Here is a 26,398-nt window from a genome sequence, read left to right as displayed (position 1 = left end):
TTCTTAGGGATCAAATCAGTCCACAAGCAAACACAAAATTTGTGTTGTGCTTACATTGTACCCCAGTATATCAGTTGTGTTGAAACAAATACACATTTCAAAGTGAGTGTTACAGCAGAGTTCATGAAATTGGCATAATTTTTATAGATAGTAATTTGGGAATATGTATCAAACTTTAAATGTATATACCCACTTACCCACAAATTCTCATTATTCTAGAGATAGTAAGTACTTGCAAAATGATGTATTTACAAGGATATTCATTGCAGCAGTTGTTTGTAACAAAAGAGATTAAAACATCTTAAATGTCTACTAACAGATCAGTGGTTAAATAAGTTATGGTTCGTGCATTTTGAGGAATACTGTGCTGCCATTAAGGATAACCACTTACACAAATTGGTGTGTAATGTTCCTCAGTATATGTTTAAAAGCCAGAGTTTAGATCAGTATGTATAATATGCTATCACTTGCATAAAAATTATTATTTTTGTGTGTGTTTATGTGAGCAGAATAAAACTGAGGCCCATGCTAATATCTTGATAATACCAGACTTTGAGTTCCTTAAAGACAGGAACTATGTTTTATTAATGTTTCTCTCCTCAACAGGATGCATAGTACCTAGCTCTTACCAGCACACAAATAAGGATATGTTGAATGAGAAAACAGACATATATCTTAATATTCATATCTGTAAGAAAATTTAATACACAGAATACAAAATATAAAACAGACTGACGATGATTGAGTTACTACGGTATTCTTCATATTACTGCTTTTGTTTTGTTTTCAAGCAGAGAGCTTTCCCTATACTTAAAACATGATTCTGCTATCAGGATTTTGGTTTAAACGTATCTTTTAGGGTCATGCTACTGCACCATAATCCATTGTAGAGAAACTAAGTAATGTAGAGCCATTGAAGAAATTGGAGGAGGAGGAAAACAGGATGAAGGGCAGACACGTTAAGTTTTTAATATTTGAAGAGCTGTCATCAGGAGGCATTATTTAAGTTAGTTCTGTGTTTTCCAAAGGAGAAAAACAGGGCTATAATAGATATGGAAGGTACAGGGAGATAAATTTCAGCCCAATATAGGAGCATGCTAACAGCTATTAACATTTGAAAGAGCATTGTTACGAAGTCTTTTGGTAGCAATTGTTTGTGCAGAGGTTCCTGTCAGGATTAATGGTAAAATGGAGAGATTTGTAGTCCTTTTTTAGAACCAAGGGTATTAGGGTTGAATGCTGTGCCACTTAGGAACTACTGTGACCTTGGGCAAGAAACTTAGCTTTTTAAATTTCCTTAACTATGAGACAAGTACAATAAAATGTATCTCATGGGATTGCTGTCAAGATTAAGAAAAGGCAAAGTACCCAATACCATGTTATATTATGCCCTCAATAAATGTAACTGTTGCTGTTGAAATAGGCATGCTTTTGGATACAAAGTTATATTGTTTGGTTTCTGGGGTCCATTCTAAAGCTGATATTTTTGTAAGTTTTATTTTATGTATTGTTTTGTCTGTGATTGAATTTGTATATGTCTATAATTGAATTATCATAGCAAAAATAAAATTTTGAACTGGGAGAATTTAGTAAATGCCCCTGTAGTGTGCTAACCATGCTTAATGTATATTTTAATAATTATAAGATATGTTTTGCAGTTAAGGTGACTACCTAAGGTTACATAGGTACAAATATCACTGTACAGATTGTATCAGCCAGAGTTTAAAACAGAAATGAACTGTGCATTTCCACAGAGGTAACTTAATATAGGGAACTGGTTAAATAGGTGTTGGAGGGCTGAATGAGTGTAAGTTTACACATCCCTAACTCCAGGATCACTCAGCAGAGTATAGAAGGGTAAATTTGGAATTAAGAAACAGTAGGTGTTAAGAATGGCTCAGAGAGGGGTGCCTGGGTGGCTCAGTTGGTTAAGCGTCTGCCTTCGGCTCGGCTTATGATCCCAGAGTCTCAGGATCTCAGGACCGAGCCCTGCATTGGGCTCCCTGCTGGGCAGGGAGTCTGCTTCTCCCTCTGCTCCTCACCCCACTCGTGCTCTCTCTCTCTCTCTCAAATAAATAAAATCTTTTTTTAAAAAGTGGCTCAGAGACCTCTCAGTAGAATCTCTGTTATATTTTTAATACATTTATGTATTTTTTCATGTTGAAAACTTGTGTTTTGAAATCCTTTTTTCTCTAGAAGGGACTTACTGTACACACACTTTTCATCAATGATTTGAAATGTGTTCATTCCAGAAAAGACTGAGTTCACCAAGAATTCCAAACAAATTACTTTTCCCTCAACTCTTTGTTAAAAATTTGATCTAAAATCTCATGAGTCTCTAGAAAACCTTTCCCTTCTTTATTGTATGTGATTCTTTCAGGAAGTAATATTGCAGAATGTAACATGAAAATGGTAAAATTATAACCTAAAGGATGACTTCATTTTTGCAGTCACAGATTTTATCATTTGAGTAAAATTACTAGTGTGGGTTTTTTTGTTTTTTGTTTGTTTCAGTTAGAGCAGGGTGGATTTATAGGGATAAGGCTGTCTTTATGATTTAAAACATAAGTTCTTCTTTATGGAAGTGAACCAATAGGTCACAATTGTATTTTTTATTAATAATAGTTTGGTATTTTTGAAGACAGTAATTTTTTTCCCCAGATACTGGAATCCATACCAGATGTGCCTGATACAAAGAAGACATGTTTCAACTGGACATGTCCACTACATTCCAGTTAGTTATACAGTTCCCAGTGAAGCCACAGTTGTCTGTTGGCCCTTGCTGTCACTGAGATATGTTCCTGTCTTCTAATGAGCAATCTTGTAGTTGCTGTTAAGCATGCTTTAGCATGCATCTCTTGTAAAAATATCGTATGACCATACTTTTGAAACACCTTTTCTTTTGCCCGAGGGAATGCTTTGGGTGAATTGTGTGACTTGGTTAGAAGTTACATAAATGTTAGTAAATAGTCTTACTGCCTTTAAAATACCTCAGTTCCTTTATTTGAGGAAGGGAGGTTTTATAGTATTAAAACAAATATTCTAAGCATTTAACAAAATTACTCAAAATTTATGGTTTGGTTGCAATTGTTAAGTAAGGAATATCTGATTAAATAAAAAAACAAATTGGCAAAGTTTCTTAGAAGTTCTTTTTGATCTTTCCGTGTCATCAGTTATGAGCTTAAGATTGTATGCCTAACGTTAAAGGCATTTCAGGGGTGGAGTTTAGGGGATATTTGGCAGCTTAAATGTGTGAAGCCTGTACTACAGCCTCTGGATGAATGGCAGCCTAAAACTAGACTCTTCAATTGCCAGTTTAGAAGGAAAAAAAAGATACTAGGTACAGAGATCAGGAAATTCTTGATTAAAATAATCCTAACATTTAATGGAAACCATTTATTAGTATGTTGACTTTAATAGTGAGATTTAAAATCCATTTGTTTTTCTGATTTATATTAATGAAAACCCTCCACAGCACTGTTATCTGTGTTCGTAATAGTCTGAAACAGACTGAAAAGTTTTCACCAGCTATGAAGATGAGGAAGGTCAATTAGTTAATACTAGTTAAGGGGCATCTGGGTGACGCGGTTGGTTAAGCGCATCTGACTCTTCATTTCGTCTCAGGTCTGATCACAGGGTCATGAGATTGTGTCCTGTGCTTGGGTTTCTCTCTCCCTCTCCCTCTGCCCCTCCCCCCCCCCCCAATGAATAAATAGATCTTTAAAAAAAAATACTAGTTGAGAACAGTGCAGATTTTTGGTTATAGCATACCATTAGAATGCCAGTGTCAATTTTCAGCACTGTACACAGCTCCATGTGTTAACCCTTTTTTCTCCAGCAGGAATTCTGTCTAACCAGTATTCTCATGAGCTGCTTTCACATCCTTTCTTTAGGGTCCGCTTTCATTTATCAGATAAGGATAATTGCTTAATTAAATTATTGTGGTTTTATGCCCTGAGTTACTCTGTGTCTTGGAGATTTGTAAAATAAGCACTGTAATTAAATCACTTTACTACTGATCAGTGGAAGGGAAGCATACAGTAGACAACATGTTTGAAAATTGTTGGAAAGAGGCATGATTTTAAAAACCTGAATGAGAAGTCACCATATAGCACTTAGATCATTCTTTCTCAACTAGAATCATATCCTAGGATAGATCAAAATAGGTGGTGATACTGTTTGAAAAGCGTATTTAACATGATAGCATAATTTTATGCTGGGAAAATGAAAATTAAGAAGATAGTGTTTTGTAATACAACCCACAGGAGTAAAATTCAGTAACTTCTGGGGAAGAAAAGTTAGATTCTCAACTGAGAAGAATGGGAAAAAAATCTTGTGGTTATCAGAATGGGACAGAAGTTTTTAAAATATTAAATACTGCTTTACATTATATCTGGCTGTTTTCTGGCATTAACTTACCTCCCTCCTACTTCTGCCAGGTCTAATAAGATTCCTTTGAAGGGCTGAACAATACAGGATAACACTAGAGAATAACCAAAACTTTAAGTAGACTGTTCAGATATCTCCACCAGTCAGATGATTTTCATGTCAGAAGTCTAAATGAAACTCTCAGCTGAGGTAGATCTGCGCAGTGATTTCTAGATCGTGTACCAGGTAACCTCAGGGTCCTACAAATGTGCATCACCGCCAGTCCTGAGAGCCAGGGTAGAAGCCTGTTGGGCTTTGAATCACCCTTCAAATCAGAGCACTTCCACATTTTCCTGTCTTTTATTTATTTGGTTTACCTGCAAAAGGCTTTACCAAGGGAAGAAAATAATTCTGTTCTAAAAAAATAATTTGGATAGCCATGGAAGAGCCTTCCCACAAATAACACCATTTGCCCTTTATGGTTGGCATACTCAGTTTGGGGAATTTTTCTAAAGAGATTTTGCTCTCTGTTCTCTCATGAAACAGACAACGTTGTTTTGTTCACCACCCTATAAATAAATGGTGGAAAGATTAGAAGGTGAATTAAAACTTCCCTTTTGGATATTTTTAACAGTGGGAAATACACTATATATTGGATACATATACACACCTTGTAGAGCCTAATTTTGGGAGGATAGCAACATATTTTAAAGGATTTCCTAAAGAGCATATACTGTATTTGAGTGGAACATCCTACAGACTGAAATATTGTTGCTCTTTCCAGGGCTAAAGGTAATATTGGCCCATCATTTTTAGACTCCATGGTTGAAAAGGATTATATTGAAAAGAAAAACTACTGTAAAAACAGGAAAGCTTATAATTCTGAAGTTTACTGCCACCATTCTTTTATTATTTTTCTACTGAAAAATAAGTTTCAGCTAAAAAGTATAGTTGGTGGGTTTGTTTGTTTTTTAACCTCTACTGAAATCAGAAGCTGTTTCCTACAAAGGTAACAAAATTTGCTCTGGTGTTCTATTCCTGGTTGAAATAACTGGATTATACTGTCTTCGGACATGAGAACTAAACCTTCCCAAGTGTTTTGTTTTGTTTTTTAATATTAAATTCATTGTGATGGGGGTGTGGGGGGTGGGTACAAGGGGTACTTGGTTGTTTGTTTTGTTTTGATGGTGATAGGATGAGGATGATGATGTTTGAGAGAAGTCAATCAAAAACAATGATTGTGAAACAATAAAGTATCCAAGGAGTCCTTATTCCAGATTTTCAACTTTCAGGTTGTTCTATAACTTCCTTAATATCTGATACAAAATTACAGGTTACAGTGTGGTTTACATCTCAATTCATACCTATCCTTAGGCCACCTCAACTCCTGAGTCTCTAGGGCCCCTGTGTACTAACTATGGGCACATGTTGGTTTAAAGTTGTTGGGGGTATTTTTTGTAACTCTTACTGCAAGCCAAGCTTTAGTTTTGCCATGCTAGTCTTTTTTTTAAAGATTTTATTTATTTATTCATGAGAGAGAGAGGCAGAGCGAGAAGCAGGCTCCCAAGGAGCAGGGAGCCCGATGCGGGACTCGATCCCAGGACCCTGAGATCATGACCTGAGCCGAAGGCAGACGCTTAACCATCTGAGCCACCCAGGCGCCCTTGCCATGCTAGTCTTAAAGAGTGTTTTCCTTCTGTCACTGCTTTGGTCTGTAACATTTGGTGTCTCCTTATTTCTAGCATAGTCAAATCTTAAGCTAGCTTTCTAGGTCTTCCATAATCTGATCCCATTCTTTATATCCCTTGAATTTCTTGGGATTTATTGTATCCTAAGGTTCATTGGGTCTAAAGAATCAGGTCTCTGCTTCATTCCATTAGCATGCCGTATTTATTATCACCTCAATGCTTTCACTAATGTTATTCTTCTCTGATGGAATACTGTGCAACGGACTGAATTGTGCCCCTCCAAAATTCGTATTTTGAAGCCCTAACCCCAGTGTGATTATATTTAGAGATGGGGTGTTGGAGAGATGATTAGTTTTATATGAGGTCATGAGGGTAGGCCCTCATGATAGGATTTAGTGCCCTCTTAAAAATAGAAAAACACACCAGAGAACTCTTCCCATCAGCAAGAAGATGGCCATCTTCAAGCCAGAAATAGAGCTCTCACCAGGAACCAAATCAGCAGCACCTTGAACTTGTACTTCCCAGCCTCCAGAACCATGAGGAAAAATGTATATTGTTAAAGCCACACAGTCTGGTATTTTGTTATAGCAGCCCTAGCAGACTAATACACCCTGCTTCATTGCTTTCCTCCATCTTAAAATTGTACTCATTTTTCAAAGCCCAGGTAGGAACCCATCTTCATGTACAAGGCAGTCCTAGTTCTTGTTGGTCCCCCTTTCTTCTGAAATGTATAACTTTTACTGTCTGAACCATACAGTTGAATACTTGTACCTTGTATTCTTCTTTAATGGTTGCATGTAGCCTCATTAGAATGAGATAACTCTCTGTATATTGGAGGCTAAAATGAAAAGGAGAGATGTATCCAGTTCCTCTAGGGCGGAAAGATGATGTTAGGAAAAGTGGCTAGAAGATTTATCCAGATTAGGAAGCTGAAGTTCTGAAAGGTGAAGGAACATTTCTGAAGGACACATACAGATGGATAAAGACCAATTTTAAATATACTGATCTTATAAGTAGAATTCTGTTTCACTTATAATATATACACTACTTTTTGGTTTCATGCCCTAGAAGAAAAGTAATTCAGTAAAAATGAAAACAAATATGTATACAGTTTTATTTTCAAATGCAGAGGAAGCAGAGCATTCCTGCAGTTACAAATATTTGTTCTAGCTTGTTCCCATCTATGCTTTTGCTGGTTTATAGGCCTTACAGGAAGAGTTACAAAGCCCTGGGGTCCTTACTTAAAACATCCTCATCAGTGACCAGGATGAGCTGGCTGGCTGTTTTCACAGTGAGCATTAAATCAGGAGAGAAAGAAAAAAAGTCCATTTGCCTTTGATGCTCATAGGATCTTTTCAAATTAGAAAAAAAAAATATGTTGTTCATTTGACATTAAAACAAGTTAATTTGCTAATAGGTTGCTCAAGAATTAATAAGTCAGTATTTTAAAGAAAAGCCCAGAGTATTTAATTTAGTCATACCCCTTTTGGATTTTTCTCTGGTAACAGAAATTTATTTGTATCTTAAGGTAGATAATCTAAGTTTAACTTAAATTTAGGTAGCCTAAATTTAACCACGTCATGCTTCCCTTATATTTATTATCCTTTATTTCAATAGTAAGAAACAAAAAATTCACAGATGTTACCATTCTTAAAATGTCCTGAATGTAAAATGGTGCTATAATAATTGTAACTAATCTTATGTTTGGGGTGTAGTGGAAAGTATATTGTAATGTTAGTTCTTTGATTCTCAGGTCTCATAAATGGAATAAGTAGTTCTCTAAGCCTCAGTGTTCTCATGTGCAGAATGGGATGAGCCTAGATCAGCAAAAATACTTATGCCCCAGCCAATACCAATTAAATCAGAATCTGCAACAAAGCCCAGATGTTGATGTTTTCTAGCACTTCCTAGTTGATTCTCCTATGGGTTCAAGATCGAGAACCACTGAACTAGATGATCTATAAGACAGTGCAACTTGGTGTGGTCCACGGATTGCCTGCCAGTCTGTTTATTACCAGTCCAAGAGGACATGTGGAGCTTGTGCCAGAATGTAAATCAGCTAGAGCACTAGTGCACTATTGAATTAGGCTGAAAAAAAATTTTTTTTGGTAGCGAGAGTTTGTTGATTAGGAAGTAGTGAATTTAATTTACACTGAGGCACAGGGTCCTTATCTGCCTTCCTTATCTGCTCTCAAATGAGCACTTCCAGTAGCACTTTCTCAATGATCTTTCCTAGTTCTTGAATTGTGGCTGAATATTCACTATATAGTTGTCTAAAATTTGCTTTTGCAAATTAAATTGCTATTGCAATATTGATTAAAATTGCTATTGCAATATTGACTAAAATTGCTATTGCAATATTAATTAAAATTGCTATTGCAATATTAATTAAAATCATAATAAACAGAAGAATGTTATTTAGATAATGGAAATGGTTAAGTTTGAAAGGTTAAAAATACTGGGTGACAATTTTTTAAAGGACAAATGAAAAAGGTTAGGTGTTAGTCCTCTAAAATGGAAAATGTTCCACTCTGCAACCATGATATTATAATTCTAATATTTTATGGCATAATTTACTGCTTCAGTGCACCATTCTTTCTTCATTGTCACAAGAGATAATTGAATTACACATGGTTAATTATTAAAAATGATTGCAGGTCAGTTTTAAAGTGTAAAAAATTCTGTGATCTATTGACTAGGACTCCAGTAATGACAGCTGAGGAAAATTAAGAAAATAGTTGCTCTTAAATGTATCAGTTAATCAATAGCATTATTCTGCAAATAACTCATACCAAAAGGATTGTTCGTGAGTGGACTGAGAATACCAGGCTCATGAGAAAGCTTTGACTATTACAGAAAAACTAAAATTGATTGTATGACATGAAACTTATAAATTTATATACTTCTTTATATTTGAATAAGATATTAGTACTATAAATAGTATTGGAAAAAAATTCATCTGTTTTAGAGTAACTGTGATATGTCAGTTCTCTTTCCCAACTCTGTGTAATTGTATATGTTAAAGGTAAAAAATGGAGCTGAATATTGAGCTCTAATTTGAACTACTAACTTTTTTTTTTAAATTTTATTTATTTGACAGAGAGAGAGCGCTCAAGCGAGCACAAGCAGGGGGAGCAGCAGGCAAAGGGAGAGAGAGAAGCCTGCTCCCCGCTGAACAGGGAGCCCGATGTGGGGCTTGATGTGGGGCTGGATCCCAGGACCCTGGGATCATGACCTGAGCGGAAGGCAGACGCTTAAGGGACTGAGCCACCCAGGTGCCCCTGAACTATTAATTTTTAAGACACAGAGTTAAGGTCATCTCTGTTTCTGTTAAACTGATACATTTGAAACTTTGTTACTTTGATTCTCTTATAGATGTTTATGGGAAATTATTTGCTTTATCTCAGAGCAAATATAGATTGTTGTAGGTTATTCTAGATTGGCTAGGATAGCTCTTTACTATCAGGGGTTAATTTCCAAAGTAGTTAGGATTTTTTTTTTTTTTAAAGATTTATTTATTTATTTATTTGAGAGAGAGAATGAGATAGAGAGAGCATGAGAGTGGGGAGGGTCAGGGGGAGAAGCAGACTCCCTGCTGAGCAGGGAGCCCGATGTGGGACTCGATCCCAGGACTCCAGGATCATGACCTGAGCCGAAGGCAGTCGCTTAACCAACTGAGCCACCCAGGCGCCCCAGTAGTTAGGATTTTTTTAATTTGTGGTCCTGTTGTTTATCTATTCTGAATTCTTATTTTGAATAAGAATGCATTTTCCTTTTCCTTTCATTTTGTTGCTGTTTTTTCCCCAATTATTTTGATAACAAAGGTAGTCCCAATAACACATATTCTTGGCCTAAAAAGCAATGAAATGTATATATTGGAAGACCAGTGTAATTAAAAGTTTTGAATAGACTCCAGATTAACTCCCACAGATTTTATGGATGAACAGCTGGTTCCATTTGACCATCTGTGATGACTGCCCTTTATAAAAATAATTTTCTCCCTTTCATCTGACTCATTCTCAGTCTTTGGTTTTTCTAATCCATTTAGTGTGTTGTAAACACAGTCTTCTAATTATGATGAGCCTCTAGATTAAAAAATAATAATGATAAATGCCATTGTTTAAATGTTTTAATAAATTAGGAAAGCTGAGATTATGTATATTTTTGAATCGTTTTGCATAGTAAAATGAAGCCCTGTTTACTTATCACCAAGTTACAGCAGTATGAACTCAAATACAATCTTACTTCATTTATACCTCCCCCGTAGCGAACTCAAATACAATCTTACTTCATTTATACCTCCCCCGTAGCATATCTCAGACATTGTATCATTTTATTCATAAATGTTTTTCAAGGGAGTTATTGACACACATTTGGCAAACTAGAATGAGCTACAACAACCCCATCAGATGTTCAGAAATAATAAGTAATGAAGAATCTTTGCTAGGGGGGAATATGAATTTTCTGCTGGAGTTAAATGACTGAGTCATATGGTAATTACATTACTAAGACCCTGCAGTATGAGTACGAAGTGCCCTATGTACTCATTGCCATGTTGTCAATTGTTTTCTGGTTGTGTTTGTAGTTATCCCTTTCTTTTTTCTTTTCTTGCTCTCCTCCCTTGTGATTTGGTGACTTTCCTTAGTGTTATGTTTGTATTCCATTCTCTTTATTTTTTGTGCATCTATTATATGTGTTTGATTTGTGGTTACCAAGAGGTTCATATATAACATCCTGTGTATATAGCAGTCTATTTTAAGTTGGTAGTCTCTTAAGTTCAAGCACATTCTCAAAGCACTACATTTTTACTGCCCTTCCCTTACATTTTATGGTTTTGGTATTATATTTTACATCTTATTTTCTGTATTCCTTGACTAGTTACTGTAGATCTAGGTATTTTTACTACTTTTGTCTTATAACCCCCATACTAGCTGTATAGATGCTTGATCTACCTTTTCTATGTGTTTACCTTTGTCAATGAGATATTTTCTTTCATAATTTTCTTATTTATGGTCTGCCCCCCCACCCCTACTGCCCATTTAATAGGTCCCTTTAACATTTCTTGTAAGGCTGGTTGGATGTTGAACTCTTTTAGCTTTTGCTTGTCTGGGAAACTCCTTATCTCTCCTTCAATTCTGAGTGATAACCTTGCTGGGTTGAGTATTCTTGGTTGTGTTTTTCTTTCAGCATTTTGAACACATTTTGCCACTCTCTTCTGGCCTGTAAAGTTTTCTGCTGAAAGATCAGCTAGTAGTCTTATGGGGATTTCCTTGTTCATAACTAGTTGTTTTTCTCTTGCTCCTTTTAAGAGGGAAGTAGCTCTTAATCTTGATTAAATCTAAAAAATGAGTAGACCGCCTACATTTAATTTGCTTCAAGGTGTTAAAACAAAAATAGGATTTGTTGTAAGAATGACTTAATGAGATACCAGTGAAGACAGTCATAGTAAGTTACTATTCCATGACAAATGAAAATGTAAGCTCTTTGAGATTGGAAATACTAGTATTATAGGAAAATAACCAGTATATATTGTACACTTGGAAAATCATTATTCTAGAGCAGTTAGGGTTCCCCCCCCCTTTAATTTCTGTGATATGTGGCTTCCAGGGTAACTATTATGTATGGTTTTCTCAGATTCCAAAGGGGAGAAAATAAATTAATAATGGATTGATAATTTTATTCTTCAAGCAGTTGTAATTCTTTTCATTATGGGATTTTAAATTATTCACTAAAATTATCCTCAAGTTGTAAATATGCTAATAAGTGTGACCACTTAAATTTTCAAAAATGCAAATATAATGTGTCAGGCTAGTAGAATAAGGCTTTAAGAAATCAAAATCTTTTGCGAGAATCTTGAACTTTCAAAAGCCTTTTGAATTCTATCAGTTGAGAAACTATTAGTTTTACCAAGTATTTGTAGTAAGTTTTTCCTTTTAGAAGATTATTTAAAATTGGATCAAAGAATTAAAGTGTCAGTAATCTTTATAAAAATAAAGAGATAAAAATATCCATTGTGGTAGATTGAATAATAGGCCCCAGAACCTGTGAATATGTTACTTTACATGACAAAAGAGACTCACGGGTATGATTAAATTAAGCATTTTGAGATCTGGAGATTATCCTGTATTATCTAGGTAATCTCAGTGTAATTTCAGTGATCCTTTTAAGAGGGAGGCAGAAGTGTCATAGAGAAAGAGATGAGAAGGTAGAATCAGAGGTCATAATCAGATATTTGAAGATGCTATGATGCTAGCTTGGAAGGGGGAGGTAGAGGCAGAGGCCGAGGCCATGAGTCTAAGAATGAATACAGAGAGCTCTTAGAAGCTGCATGAAGCTTCTAGGGAGTGGATTTTACCCTAGAGCCTCCAGAAGGAATGTAACCTTGCAAACACCTTGATTTTAGGACTTCTAATGTCCAGAATTATAAGATAATAAATTTCTGTTCTGAGCCACTAAATTTGTGGTAATTTGTTATAGCAGCAATAGGAATAATTTTCAACAGTGGCATCGACCTATTCGTATTTTAAGCATTACTTCTAAACATTTTTTAAAAATAAGTTTTTTCTTGAAAAACTTATTCTCCTTTAGGATTCAGACCTTCCATGTACTCAGATAGATGAGTGAGCCCCTATTGCAAATTATTTTTTTCTATTAGACATACTACCTAGTTGAGTTCCATGGCCCAGATTTTCTAATGGTCCTACATGCCCGTGAAAGAATGATATTGTCGTGATAATTTGGCAAGTAGCTTCTCGATTTGGTTTTCCATTTGTAGTGTAGATTATATTTATCAATTTTTTATGCATCTAGTATATACCATTGTTGCTATATATATTACAAGTTTTATAATAACTTTGCCAGTTTGGCATTATATATATTTTATAAGTGAGGATCCTGAGTGTGACCCAGTGACTGATTAGTTTGAAATAAATGAATAATTTGTTGTGTAAATCTTTTTTCCCAGAAGGATTTAAAATTCAGCTTCCCAGGGTGCTTGGGTGGCTCAGTTGGTTAAGTGTCTGACTTTTGATTTTGGTTCAGGTCATGATCTCAGAGTTGTGAGATCGGCTTGCGCTGGGTATGGAGTCTGCTTAGGATTCTCTTTTTCTCTCTCCATCCCCTCCCTCTCTCCCTCTCCCCTTTTCCGTCTGCCCCTCTCCCCTCTAAAAAAAAAATTAAAAAATATAATAAATACAATTCAACTTCCAGTACTGTTATTTAGGAAATAAAACAAGTTGTTGAGGAAAGGGAGTATCTTAGATTTTTAGCACTGTTGATTTAACTGGGAAAATAAGAAATACCATTCAAGTATAGTTGGACTTTGAGATGGTCTTTGAAGGATGAGTAGGTTCTTGACAGCGGTTGGAGGGACAGTATTCCAAGTGGAGTGAATATTGAGCAAAAGCTCAAGGATATGAAAACATGAACTAGGTTATGGGGACGTAACAGTTTGGCTAGAAGATTTATTTAGGGAAAGAGTGGAATACTGAAATGAAGTGAAAAAGTGCTTAAAAATTTCTATTATGTAGAATTTTATTTTTAATTAAGTTGATCAATAGTAAAATTACTTTAATCAGACTATTTAATATCAAGATTAGAGTATCTAGATTGCAAATTCTATGAAGACAGGTCTGATTTGCTGAATAAATGAGTGAATGAATGAATGCTGACCTGTAGCTTTCAAAGAAAACTTTGGTTATGTTCAATATGAATATAACTTGGTTATATTCAATGTGGTTTTAAACCATAGGGAAGTATGTAATTTTTGAGGGATTTTCATCAGAATGGTTAAATTGAAAGGTTTTGATTTTAAAAGGTTGAGTTCTAGTTATCTGGAAAATTCACTTGTATATATATCACATCATTTCCCAACACTATTTGTTAAATGACACATTATACATGTTGGTAATTGAAGTGGTTTTTTCCTCTTCTAATGAAATGAATAATATAAATTGATTTATTTCTTTGATTATTTATCACATTCACAGATACTGACATTTTCTTTATTTGCTCACAGCTTCTGCTTTTTTTTTTTGTCATTTGAATGTCCTCATTTTCTGGTAAAAGAGGTACCTGAATGTTTACTAATTATATAATATTTTGAAGAGTGACTATCTTGGTGATAGTTTGCTTATGGTCCAAAAGTGGAAAATGTCTCCCTGGGATGTACGACAGCCACTGGAGGATGCTAAGGTGGTTTGTGCATTGGATAACTGTTGTAATTATTCAACATAGCTTGCTGTTGAAAAGCACAAGTTAAAATGTTTTCTATTCATTCTATTTATTCTGCATGTTTGTAATTGTAAAATAAAACTCTCTGGCCTAATCTGTACATAAGTTTTACTCTATATTTTTCTTTAAAAAACCTTTTAAAAATTAAAAGAATACAGAAAAGTATGAATTAATAAATTACTTCTATTCTCTCAGAATTATGAAATATTAATGCTTCGGCATACTTCCAGACTTTTCGCCGTAGTTACATTTTTTTTTTTTTAAGGATTTTTATTTATTTGACAGAGAGAGAGACAGCAAGAGAGGGAACACAAGCAGGAGGAGTGGGAGAGGGAGAAGCAGGCTTCCCACCAAGCAGGGAGCCCCATGCGGGGCTGGATCCCAGGACCCTGGGATCATGACCTGAGCCAAAGGCAGACGCTTAACGACTGAGCCATCCAGGCGCCCCCAGCTATAGTTACATTTTAAAAATTACATAAATTATTTCTTAAATTTAGAAATTTCAGATAAAGCTAAAGTTCCTTTTGATGACCATCTCTAATTCTGATCCCCATCTCCCTTTTAGAAGTAATTATATATTGGATGTGTATTTATCTACTATTTTTTGGTAAATATTTTCACTCACATGTTTGTAACCATAGAAAAAATGTTTTTTATTTGCAGAGATGTTTATCATACTGTATGCATCATTCTGTATACAGCTTGCATTTTCACTCAATTCTGATAGCTAGCCATGGTGATATTTCTAAATCCAGTTTTGTTAGCTATGGTGGAGCTTATATATACTGTCTTTCATTTATTCTCCCTCTGATGGACTTTTAGGTTATATCTTTTTTTTTTTTTCTTTTTACAATTATAAGCAGTTCAGCTGTCAGCATTATTGTTCATGTTTCTTTGTATACATGAGCAAATGCTTTTCTAGTCGGTGCCTAGAAATAAAATTGCTTGGCACAGGATGCACATCTTTATATTGCAAAGTTGCCCTCTGTGATTTGTACCAGTTTGTACTTACAACATATTGTGTGTGTGTGTGTGTAAAAATTGAGATACTACTGTTTATATATTTTTGTGGCCTCTTTTCTCATTTAACATTGGGAGCTTGTTTCTTGGTCAGTGTTCAATTTATCTAGTAGAATTTGATTTTGGATGCTTTTATGGGAGAAGAATGATAGACAAAATCTTTGTAGCATTAGTGATCAATATGCTTTATTTTAACCAATGGTGTTTTAGTTATAAATAGATGTAAACTTTATTCTCTCTTATTATTATGGTTTAAAAAGTTATCAAATTATGTTTGGTTTTGTCATGATCATTCTTTTGATCAGAGGGTCTTTGGTCTGTTCTATGACAATATGCTGTGCTCTTAACATCCAGCAATTATCTCATAATGAGTCTTCTATGACAAAGGAAAATCGTGAAATGTATTGAAAATATGGATGTGTATATCCATCACTACCACTGAAATAATTATCTTAAGCACATACCGTAATTAATAGTCCATGCATTTTATATTGGGTTTGGGTGTGCCATCCTGGAAGCTCAATCTACATGTAAGTAATTAAACTATTCTTGTATATTATTCTGACATTTACTTTTAAGGTTATTGTCATGAAAAAATTCAAAATTGTGTCAAATGAAAGCATAAGTTCAAGAAAATTAATTGAAGTTCATAAAACTAAAGCTAAAAATATTGTATGTGACAGATGTTATGGAAAGTCCGGTAAAAATTATAGAGATCGTAGAGCTATAATCCAGCCCCAACCCTCCATTTTATAGATAAGAGAAAAAATTTATTGAAGGGTTTCATGAAAAAAGGGTTTCTGTACCCAAAGCTCTCTATTGTTCTTAAGGATCTGAAAAGTTCCATAACTTGATGTATATGCCACATTTTACCAAGATATTTTTATTATGACTAAAAAAACAGAAATCAGCCAAATGCCCATCAGTAGGATTGATTGAATAAATTATGGTACATCTACATAGTGAAGTACTGTGCTGATTTACAAAGGAAACAAAAGAAAACAAAGGAACAAGAAAGGTCTTTGTTTTGATATGGAAAAATCCTCAAGATATGTTTAAGTTAAAAAAGAAATAAAGGCAAGGTGTAAAGTATATATTATCCTAATATTTGTGTCAAAAAGAGATACTTGTTTTTGCTCCTATTTATATAAGATCTCTGAAGGGATAACTAATAATATTGCTTACATATTGTGAAGAATGGAAATTTGGCAGATGGAACAAGACCTCTCAAGACTTTTTGTTGTTCTTAATATTTGAACCACTTGAATAAATTGCTTTTTCCCCCCTCTCAAATTAATCTATAATTTTAATAAAATTCCTATTGTATACAATTGTAAATTGTTTTTAAATTTCCAATGGAAAAAGTGAATTGGCAAAAATAATAATGAGCCTTTTTTTTTTTTAACCCTCATAACAAATTTTTGGGTGTGTAGTACATTATTGTTAACTATAAGCATGATTATTGTATTCCTGATCTCTAGAACATTTTTTTATCTTGCATAACTGAAACTGTGTACCCACTGAACTAAAACGGCCCATTTTCCCATCTCCCAGCCCCTGGCAGCCACCATTCTACTTTCTGTTTTTGTCAGTTTGACCACTTTAGATGCTTGATATAAGTGGGAATCATGCAGTATTTGTCCTTCTGTGACAGGTTTATTTCATTTAGCATAACATACCCCAGGGTCATCCATATTGTTGTGTGTGACAGGATTTCCTTCTTTTATCAAGACTAAATAGTATTCCATTGTATGTATATACCACATTTTCTTTATTCATTCATCCACTGATGGACATTTAGGTTGTTTCTACCTCTTGGCTATTATGAATCATGCTATAGTGAACGTGTGGGTACAAATACCTCTTCAAGAACCTGATTTCAATTCTTTTGGATAAATACCCAAAAGTAGGATTGCTGGATCATGTGCTACTTCTCTGTTTAATTTTCTGAGGAACCTCAGTACTGTTTTACATAGTGGCTATACCATTGTATATTCCTACCCACAGTGTACAAGAATTCCAGTTTCTCCACATTCTCATTAACACTATTTTTTTTTTTTTTTAAATTATGTTCACCCTAACAGGTGTGAAGTGATACATCTCTGGTTTTGATTTGTATTTCTCTGATGATGAGTGATGTTGAGCATCTTTTCTTATACCTCTGGTCCTTTTGTATGTTTTTGGAGAAGTGTTTATTCAAGTCTTTTGTCCATTTTTTAATTGGGCTTTTGTATTTTTGCTGCTGAGTTATAGGTGTTCCTTTAGATATATGGTTTGCCAAGTAAATTCTTCCATTCCAAAGGTTGCTTTTTTACTCTGTTAATTATTTCCTTTGCAGTGCAGAAGATTTTTAGTTTGTTGTAGTCTGGCTTGTCTATTTTTGCTTTTCTTCCTTTTTTTTTTTTTTTTTACAGAGAGAGTGCACATGGCGCGCACGTGTCCGAGTGGTGGGAGGAGGGGCAGAGGGAGAGAATCTCAAGCAGGCTCCATGCCCATCACTGAGCCCAGCGTGGGGCTCAGTCTCACAACCCTGAAATGACCCAAGCTGAAATCAAGAGTCAGACACTTAACCGACTGAGCCACCAAGGCGCCCCTCTATTTTTGTTTTTGTTGCCTGTGCTTTTGATATTGTAGCTAAGAAATCATTGCCAAGACCAGTGTCATGAAGCTTTTCCCCTAAGTTTTCTTCTAGGAGTCTTATAGTTTCAAGTCTTATATTTAAGTCTTTAATCAATATTTTGAGTTGCATTTGCTTTTTACAGTAGTTATTATTATTTTTAAAGATTTTATTTATTTTTTTTAAAGATTTTATTTATTTGACAGAGTCTGAGACAGCAAGAGTGAGAAAACAAGCAGGGGGAGCGGCAGGCAGAGGGAGAAGCAGGTTTCCTGCTGAGCAGGAAGCCTGATACGGGGCTCGATTCCAGGACCCTGGGACCATGACCTGAGCCGAAAGCGGATGCTTGACGACTGAGCCACCCAGGTGCCCAGCAGTTATTATTTTTAAAATAAAAATGGAAAGCCCATTTTCTTTTTATTTGTGCCTCCTTCTAGTATTTTTTGACAGATAGGCATTAGCTGTGTTAAATAGAGAAAAAGTGCCCACCAAATATGCCTAAACAGATAAACCTTTTTCCTTCAAAACAAATTAACTTCCTGAAGAGAGCTTGTGTATTACTTAGTTCTTCTAGAGAATCAAGATGATAAATATATCATCCATTGGACATTATGTATTTCCATCATCATCATTGAATAGATTATAATTGGCTAAATTTTATAATACTGTATGTTAGGGAATATGTTAAATGAAATACTGTGTAAAAAAAGTCTATGATTCATAGGAATTCCCTTTCCAGACTTTTTTTTTTCAGCTTTACACCACATGAAAAAATTAAATGAGTGCATCCTTGCTAATAGAATGTCTAAAACCCAGCTCTTTTCAAGGTGGCCATTTAAAATGAAAATGAAGAGGAGCCATGTTACTGTTTATTCTCCCCCTTTTTCACCCTTCAAGATTAGATTTTGCCTGTGGAAAGCAACATATTTGTATAAGGGGACATGTATAACAAATCTTTCCACATAGAGAACAGTTCTGTTAATTGTGCTTTCTAACTCAAAAGATGCTGCAAAGCAAAGAAGTAATACGAGGGAGGATCTTCATGATAATTTAAACACTGTTTTGTATGGATTGGGACTTATGGGAAGGAATAATAACCTAGATCTATATCCTTAGAATTAATCCTATTTTTGGGTATAATGTAAAAAATTTTGTAAATTCAAGAACTGTTAAACTTTTAAAGATGAGTATTCTAAAAGACTAGTCTTTAGTGTTACTTTATGTGGCTCTAAGTTAAGCCTTTAGATTGGATCATTTTATGAGACCAAGTAAACCTCTTTAAAGTGCCTTTTACTTTAAGTAACTGATTTAGTAATCAGCAAAAAAAAATTATTCTAAATTTATTGTAAAGCAAAACAGTTACTGGATTTTTTTTCCTTTCTTAAAGAAACAAGTGATGGAGATTTGTTGTTTATTACATTCTAATGTAGTCAGAAGTGAAAGTAAAGATTTTATTGTTACAGTCTTGCCTTATATTCTGCATGGTTAGTCCATGCCCTGCTGTGAGTATGGTCATTTGGAACTAAAAGACATCTTTCTTACTGGAAATGTGGATGTTTATGTTCTGAAGTAAATAAAAATGCTTCTGAAATAGGACTTTACTAAATGCATTATCTCTGAGTCTATATATCAGCTTTAGTGTTTATCAACAAAAGTGTATATGTAGCCACAAAATGCATGTATAGAAATATGTAGTAGTTTGTATCTTAGCTGAGTGACTATATTTGTGCCATAATATATTCTATGAGAATAAATTTTCTTTGGATTCCAAAAGTAGTGCTTATTTTAGACAATTTGGGAAATAACTGGAAAATACTCTTCCTTATATTTTAAGTTTCAGAAGGCAGTTAAACTTTGAAATTTATGTAGAATCATGAAAGTTGAGCTTAGAACAAATTTTTGGTAATCAACAGGCTAAACCACTTGGTAGGAGAAGGGTTTTGTGGTATTGAATACTAGCATTATTCAATCATATAATTTTGAAATGTGCCATTACTCTTGTTACATGGAACTAGAGCATAAGAAAATGAAGGCCACTGGGGCTCCTGGGTGGGCGTCTGCCTTCGGCTCAGGTCATGATCTCCAGGTCCTGGGATCAAGCCCTGTGTCGGGCTCCCGGCTCCTTGGGGAGCCTGCTTCTCCCTCTCCCTCTGCCTCTCCCCCTGCTTGTGCTCTCTATCTCTCAAATGAATAAATAAAATCTTAAAAAGAGAAAAAAGAAAAAAAAAAAGAAAATGAAGGCCATTAAATAAACAGCAATTACAGGCAGTACCCACATTTTTGGACATTTCAGCTGTACTTGTTCTTTGCTTCCTAGTTGACATCATTAACCATTCCTGTCATCTTTATCATATTTATTTCATTGATTCCCTGGAATGCAAACATAGGAAAGTGGCAGTTAGATATCAGGCATGAGATGTCAGAATATATTTCTGTCTTGACACATAGATGAGGGTGTTTTAGGAACTCCATATAGGTAATTGTTTATACTGTTCTCCTTTGAAGTGGGAAGTGCTTTGATAATGCCACAGGTTATTTGAGTTAGCAGCGATTTTCTGGTTGTCTCAGTCTTTCTGAGAAGCTGCTGTTGTAGATTTAAGTAAACTGAGATAATAAATGAGAATAAAGGGGAGAAATAATAGGGCAGGCCTTGTTTTTAAAGTAGCATTTATTTATTGTCTAGGATCTCTTAGGAATCCAGTTTTTAGCTTTTCTTAATGCGTATTATCTTTAATTTCTAATTTTCAATTCAGGAAGAGAAATAAATGACTCTCTTTTTACCTCAGTATGGATAGCCGTTAGTATGTACATGTGTGGCTTCTGTAATTTTAAAAGCCTGGGCCAGATGCAAGTCTTTGAAATAGCAATTTTTTTTCAGTGATATGGGAGAACTAACATGTTTGTAAAGTTAAGGGGAAGAGGCAAATACAATAGTATTTATATGTTAAGATTACTGTTTAATAAAAGTATAGGAAAAAAGTGAATAAACATTACTGGATATTTACAAGGGTTATATTTGGATGGCGAGCTTGTATGGTATTTTCTTCTTTCTGGTTTTGTGAATCCATCTTTTTCAGGGGTGTATCAGGAAAAAAGTAAACTCAAAAGACCTCTATGGGGCGCTTGGGTGGCTCAGTCATTAAGCGTCTGCCTTCAGGTCAGTTCATGATCCCAGCATCCTGGGCTCGAGCCCCACATTGGGCTCCCTGCTCAGCAGGGAGCCTGCTTCTCCCTCTCCAGCTCCCCCTGCTTGAGTTCCCTCTCTTGCTGTCTCTCTCTGTCAAACAAAACAAAACAAAACAAAAAAAAGACCTTAGAAACTCTTCTTATTCATTGGGGCTAAGCTCCTGTTTTGTTGTTTGATGCATATGGGAATTGTACCTTAAATATTTTAAGTTAGAATCTGTAAGTGCATTCATTCATGCACATATCAAAAATATAAAAGAAATTTTTTTCTTTGACTATGAATCTATTTATGGGAGTTCCACATTTGTTTTATAAAGCACACTTACGATAGTCTGTATTTTCCACTTTGGGCTTCTTTAATATGTAACAGAAGAAACCGAATACCTTTGCAAAGCAGCCTAGATCTCCAGATTTTTTTCTCAAGTTTTTTGCAATTGTCTTGTCAATATCTAATTCAAGAGCCATTTTTACTTGGTCTTCCCAGAGTATCCAATTTGATTTTCATGGAAGCAACAGCCCTCTTACATTTGCACTCATGTATCATTGATTTATACAATTACAATATTAAATATAACTGGTTGTAAACTAGTTTGGGGATGAACAGTTGACCAAAAGGTGAACTTAATAAAACTAGCATCTTTGTTCTTCGTTACTATATATATTATATAGTATGTATTCTGCTGGGGGGCGGTGGGCGTCTGGCTTCTGTAACTTAGCATAGTATTTTGAGATTTATTCATGTGCATATATCAGTAGGTCTTTCAATGAATAAGTAATTGATTGTATAGATGTACTACCATTTGTTTAGTCATTTGATGAACACATTGATGTTTTCTGTTTGCAACTATTAAAAATAAAGGTGAAGATTTGGTCACAAGACTTTGGATATATGTTTTCATTTTTCTTTTTGTACTTGCATTTTCTTTTTGGGTAAATACATAGGTATGGAATGACTGGGTTCTATGGTCAGATGTATGTTTGACTTTTTAAGAAACTCTCAAACTGTTTTCCAGAGTAGTTGTCCAATTTTGTATTCCTACCAGCTGTTCATGAGAATTCCAGTTTCTCCACATTCTTGTGAAGACTTGGTATGGTATGGTCATTTAATTTTAGCCATTTTAATATGTGTGGTATCTCATTGTGCTTTTAATTTTCTTTTCCCTAATGAGTAGGAATTTTGAACATCTCTTCACATTCTTTTTTTTTTTTTTTTTTTTTAAGATTTTATTTATTTATTTGACAGAGAGATATAGCGAGAGCAGGAACACAAGCAGGGGGAGTGGAAGAGGGAGAAGCAGGCTTCCTGCCGAGCAGGGAGCCCGATGTGGGAATCGATCCCAGGACTCTGGGATCATGACCTGAGCCGAAGGCAGACGCTTAACGACTGAGCCACCCAGGCGCCCCATCTCTTCACATTCTTATCTGTTATCTGTATCTCCTTTGGGGTAGTATCCAAATCTTTGTCCATTCAGAAAACTTAGGTTGGTTGTTTTCTGCATATACTAGATGCAAATCTTTTGTTGGCTATATATTTTGCAAATGTTACCTCCTCTTCTGTGGCTTTCCTTTTAATTTTCATGTCTTTTGATTTCAGTGAAGTTGAATATATTAATTTTTGCTTTTGTAGTTCTTGCTTGTGATATATTTAAGAAATATTTGCAAACCCACAGTTACTAGGCTTGTATTTTTTCCTAGAAGTTTTATAATTTAGTTTCTATGTTTAGGTCTCTGATCCATTTTGATTTTGTTTTTCTATGTAGTGTGAAGTATGTTTTTAAACATATGGCTATCCTTGTTCCTATATCATATATTTGAAAAAGTTATCAGTTTTCCTATTGAACTGCCTTGTTAACTTTGTCAAAAATCAATTGATCATGTATGTATGGTTATATTTTTAGATTAACTGTTCTGTTTCTTTGATCTTGGTGTCTGTCTTTACACCAATACTACACTGTCTTGATTACTGTAACTTGATAATATTCTTGAGATAAAGTAGTGTACGTTCTCTAATTCTGATCTTTTTCAAAATTGTTTTAGCTGTTCTAGATCCTTTGCATTTCCATATAAGTTTTAGAGTTGAATTATACCAAATATTTATACCAAAAAGCCTGCTAGAATTTTAATTGGAAGTGCATGGCATCTATATATAAATTTGGGAGAGAATTGACATCTTAACAATAGTCTTTGAATCATGAACATGGTGTATCTATTTAGGTCTTATTTAATTTTTCTCAGCAGTGTTTTGTAATTTTTACTGTATGTCTTATATATCTTTTTGAAAATTTATCCATATTCCTATGCTTTTTTAAATGGTAGTTTTGAAACTTTTAATATTTGATTGTTATTGGCATATAGAAATAAATTGACATGTGTTACTGATTTTTGTATACCGTAACCTTGCTAAACTCATTAATTCTCCTAGGTCTTTTGTAGATTCCTTAGGAATTTCTGCAGAGACAACTATGTTTTCTGCAACAAAAGGCAGTTTTACTTTTTGCTCTTTAATTTGTGTGCCTTTATTTCATTTTCTTACCTTACTGCACTGGCTAGAGCCTCCAGGACAGTATTTCATAAAAGTGGTGAGAATGGACATTCTTGCTATATTACTAATCTTAGGGTAGAAACATCCAGTGTTTCAATAATGCTGTTAGCTATAGAGTTCTCAAAGATATCCTTTTATCATTTTGAGGAAATTCCCTTCTATTCCTACTGTGCTGAGATTTTTATCATGAATGGATATTGGATTTTGTCAAATGCTTTCCCTGCATGTATTAAGATGATCATATCGTTTTTCTTTTTTAGTTTGTTAATATGATGAATTGCATTGACTTTTTAATGTTAAACCAACTTTGAATTCCCACATGGGTTTGATGATTATCCTTTTATGTATTATACTCACTTAACTAAATTTTGCTCTGTGTTCCTATAGGATTTGGTCTATAGTAGTTTTTTTGGGGGGGAGGAGGCATATGATCTTTATTGAGCTTATCCACTGGAATGGAAATAATGTCTGTATGGAACCAAATGTTTGTTACTATAACTTCTGCCCACAATTAAAATCCAAACAATTTTTTAAAAACAGTCAACTCAGTCAAAATGCACTACTTAAGAATCAGTAGCTTCTTTGAAGCCATAGTAACACAGTAACATGGTTGAGGCGCGAATGCAGAAATTTGGTTGGTTGGAAAGCTAATTAAATTTCCAACTTGCTCAAATAGGATTCAGAAAAGCGAAATTGTGTTTTTCACAGAAATAGAGTCCCCTGGAATCACAACACTGGACAGCTGTTAAGAGTATTTAGAGTCCTGAGATAATAAGGAATCCAGGCATCCTTTCAGCAGTCTTCAGATGTCCTTTCCTCCCAATCAGAGATTTGTGGATGTGTGGAATGACACCACCACCAGCAATTGTAGCCTTGACCAGAGAGTCCAACTCTTCATCTCTAGGAATAGCAAGTTGCAAGCGAGCAGAGGGTAGTACGCTTTACCTTCAACTCTTTTGATGCTGTCCTGCCAACTCAGGTACCTCTGCAGTGAGATACTCCAGGCTGGCTGAGCCGTACGCCACGGCAGGTGTTGGCCCGTGTCGATGAGTATGGCCCACCGGCAGCTGCAAGCCAGCTCTCTGCAAGCGGAAACTGCCTTTGTCTTGGCCTCTCCAGAGTCACCCCAGCCTTTCTGCCAGCCATTTCGAATTCTGCTGAAACTCAAACAAGCAAGGCAGAGCAAGGACTAGTCAGGCAGCCAGCGAGATCCTGCCACCTAGTCCTCTGTTGTAGTGTGCTTTCCAAATATCTGTCTCTTTCTGGTATCACAGTAATGGTGGCTGCGTAGAGTGAGTTGGGAAGTGTTCTGTCTTCAGTTTTCTTTAAGTTTGTGTTGAATTGGTATTTTTCTTAAATGTTTGGTAGAATTTCCTAGTGAAGCAATCTGGGCCTATTGTTTTATATGTAGGAAGGTCCGTTTCTTTGCTTTGTGGGAAGGTTTTCATCTACAAATTTGACGTCTTTAGTAGATAAAAGGTTATTCAGTTCAGTTACCTATACTTAAGTGAGCTTTGTTAATTTTTGTTTACCAAAGAATTTGGCCATTTCTTCTAAGTTGTCAAATATATTGGCATAGAGTTGTTTATATAATGTACCTTTATTTTGTGTAGTGACTTCTCCTTATTCCTGATGGTGATAATTTTGTCTTTTCTTCTTTCTTCTTATTAGTCTGGCTACAGACTTGGTTTTTATTCATTTTTCTGTATTTTCTCTTTTCTATTTTGATTTCTGCTTTTATTTACTGTTTCTAGGTTTTTAGGGCAAAGCTTAGTTCATTAATATTAGACCTTCCTTCTTTTTAAATATGGTTATGTAGTACTGTTAAGTTTCCCTGTAAGCACTGCTTTAGCTACATTTAAAGAAATTTCAGTATATTTCAGTTTTATTAGGATCAAAATGCTTTTCTATTTGCCTTTTTGGTGTTTTCTTTGTACTTGGGGTTACTCGAAGCATGTTGTTTAGTTCAAATATTTGTAGACTTTTCAAATACTTTTTCTGTTACTGGTTGTTAATTTAATTCCATTGTAGTCAGAGAACATCCTTTGTGTGATTTGAATTCTTTCATATTTATCAAGCCTTGTTTTATGACTCAAAATATGGTCTATCTTGTTAAATGTTCCAGGTGCACTTGAAAAGAATGTGTATCTGTGTTCTGGTTGGAGCGTTCTGTAAATGCCAATTGGCCAGTTAGTATTGGCCAGATAGTTGTTCAAGCTTTCTATATCTTTACTGGTTGGTGAAATCACTAATTATATTTGTGGATTTGTCTATTATTTTGAGTTTGTTACTTGTGTATTTTGAGACCTAAAGGTGCACAGGTTTTTAAGGTCATGTCTGCTTGATAAATTGACCCCTTTATTATTATGGAATAACCTTTTTTCTCTAGCAATATTCTTCTGAAATCCATGCTATTAATATTGCAGCATTTCTTTTTCTTTAGTGCTCTCGCGGTTCTTGGTCACGCCACTTCGAAGAATGAATGAAGAGGTAGACCAGACCAAGAGTGGTGGGCAGCAAAGTTTATTGAGCAACAGTACAAAGCTCCTGAAGAGGGAGGGAGGGGACCTGAGAGGGTTGCCACTGGAGTTTCTAGGTCTAGGGGTTTTTATGGGCTTATTGGTGGGCTGTTTTAATCTGATTAACCCTCCATGCACCTGTCACCCACCCAGATTTTTGTCCACTTGCTCATCTACATATCAGGTAGTTGTTGGTGTGGGAAAGGGTGGAGGGCTCCTTCCAGGG

At 35.0% G+C, this 26,398-nt stretch overlaps 1 protein-coding gene and 1 pseudogene across 2 annotated transcripts in view; one reads left to right on the top strand and one right to left on the bottom strand.

The window, feature by feature from the left end:
* The window catches only part of HS2ST1 (heparan sulfate 2-O-sulfotransferase 1), a 169,887-nt gene that overhangs the window by 90,902 nt on the left and 52,587 nt on the right, over nucleotides 1–26,398 (top strand). The gene's annotated exons all lie outside the window — the stretch shown is intronic.
* Nucleotides 24,319–24,799, bottom strand: LOC118019191 (annotated as a pseudogene).

This window comes from Mirounga leonina, unplaced genomic scaffold (assembly GCF_011800145.1).
Source record: "Mirounga leonina isolate KUSES-001 unplaced genomic scaffold, KU_Mleo_1.0 Mir_173, whole genome shotgun sequence".
Taxonomy (NCBI): Eukaryota; Metazoa; Chordata; class Mammalia; order Carnivora; family Phocidae; genus Mirounga; species Mirounga leonina.
The sequence above is the reverse complement of the archived record's forward strand: the minus strand, read 5'-3'. Positions and strand labels throughout refer to the sequence as shown.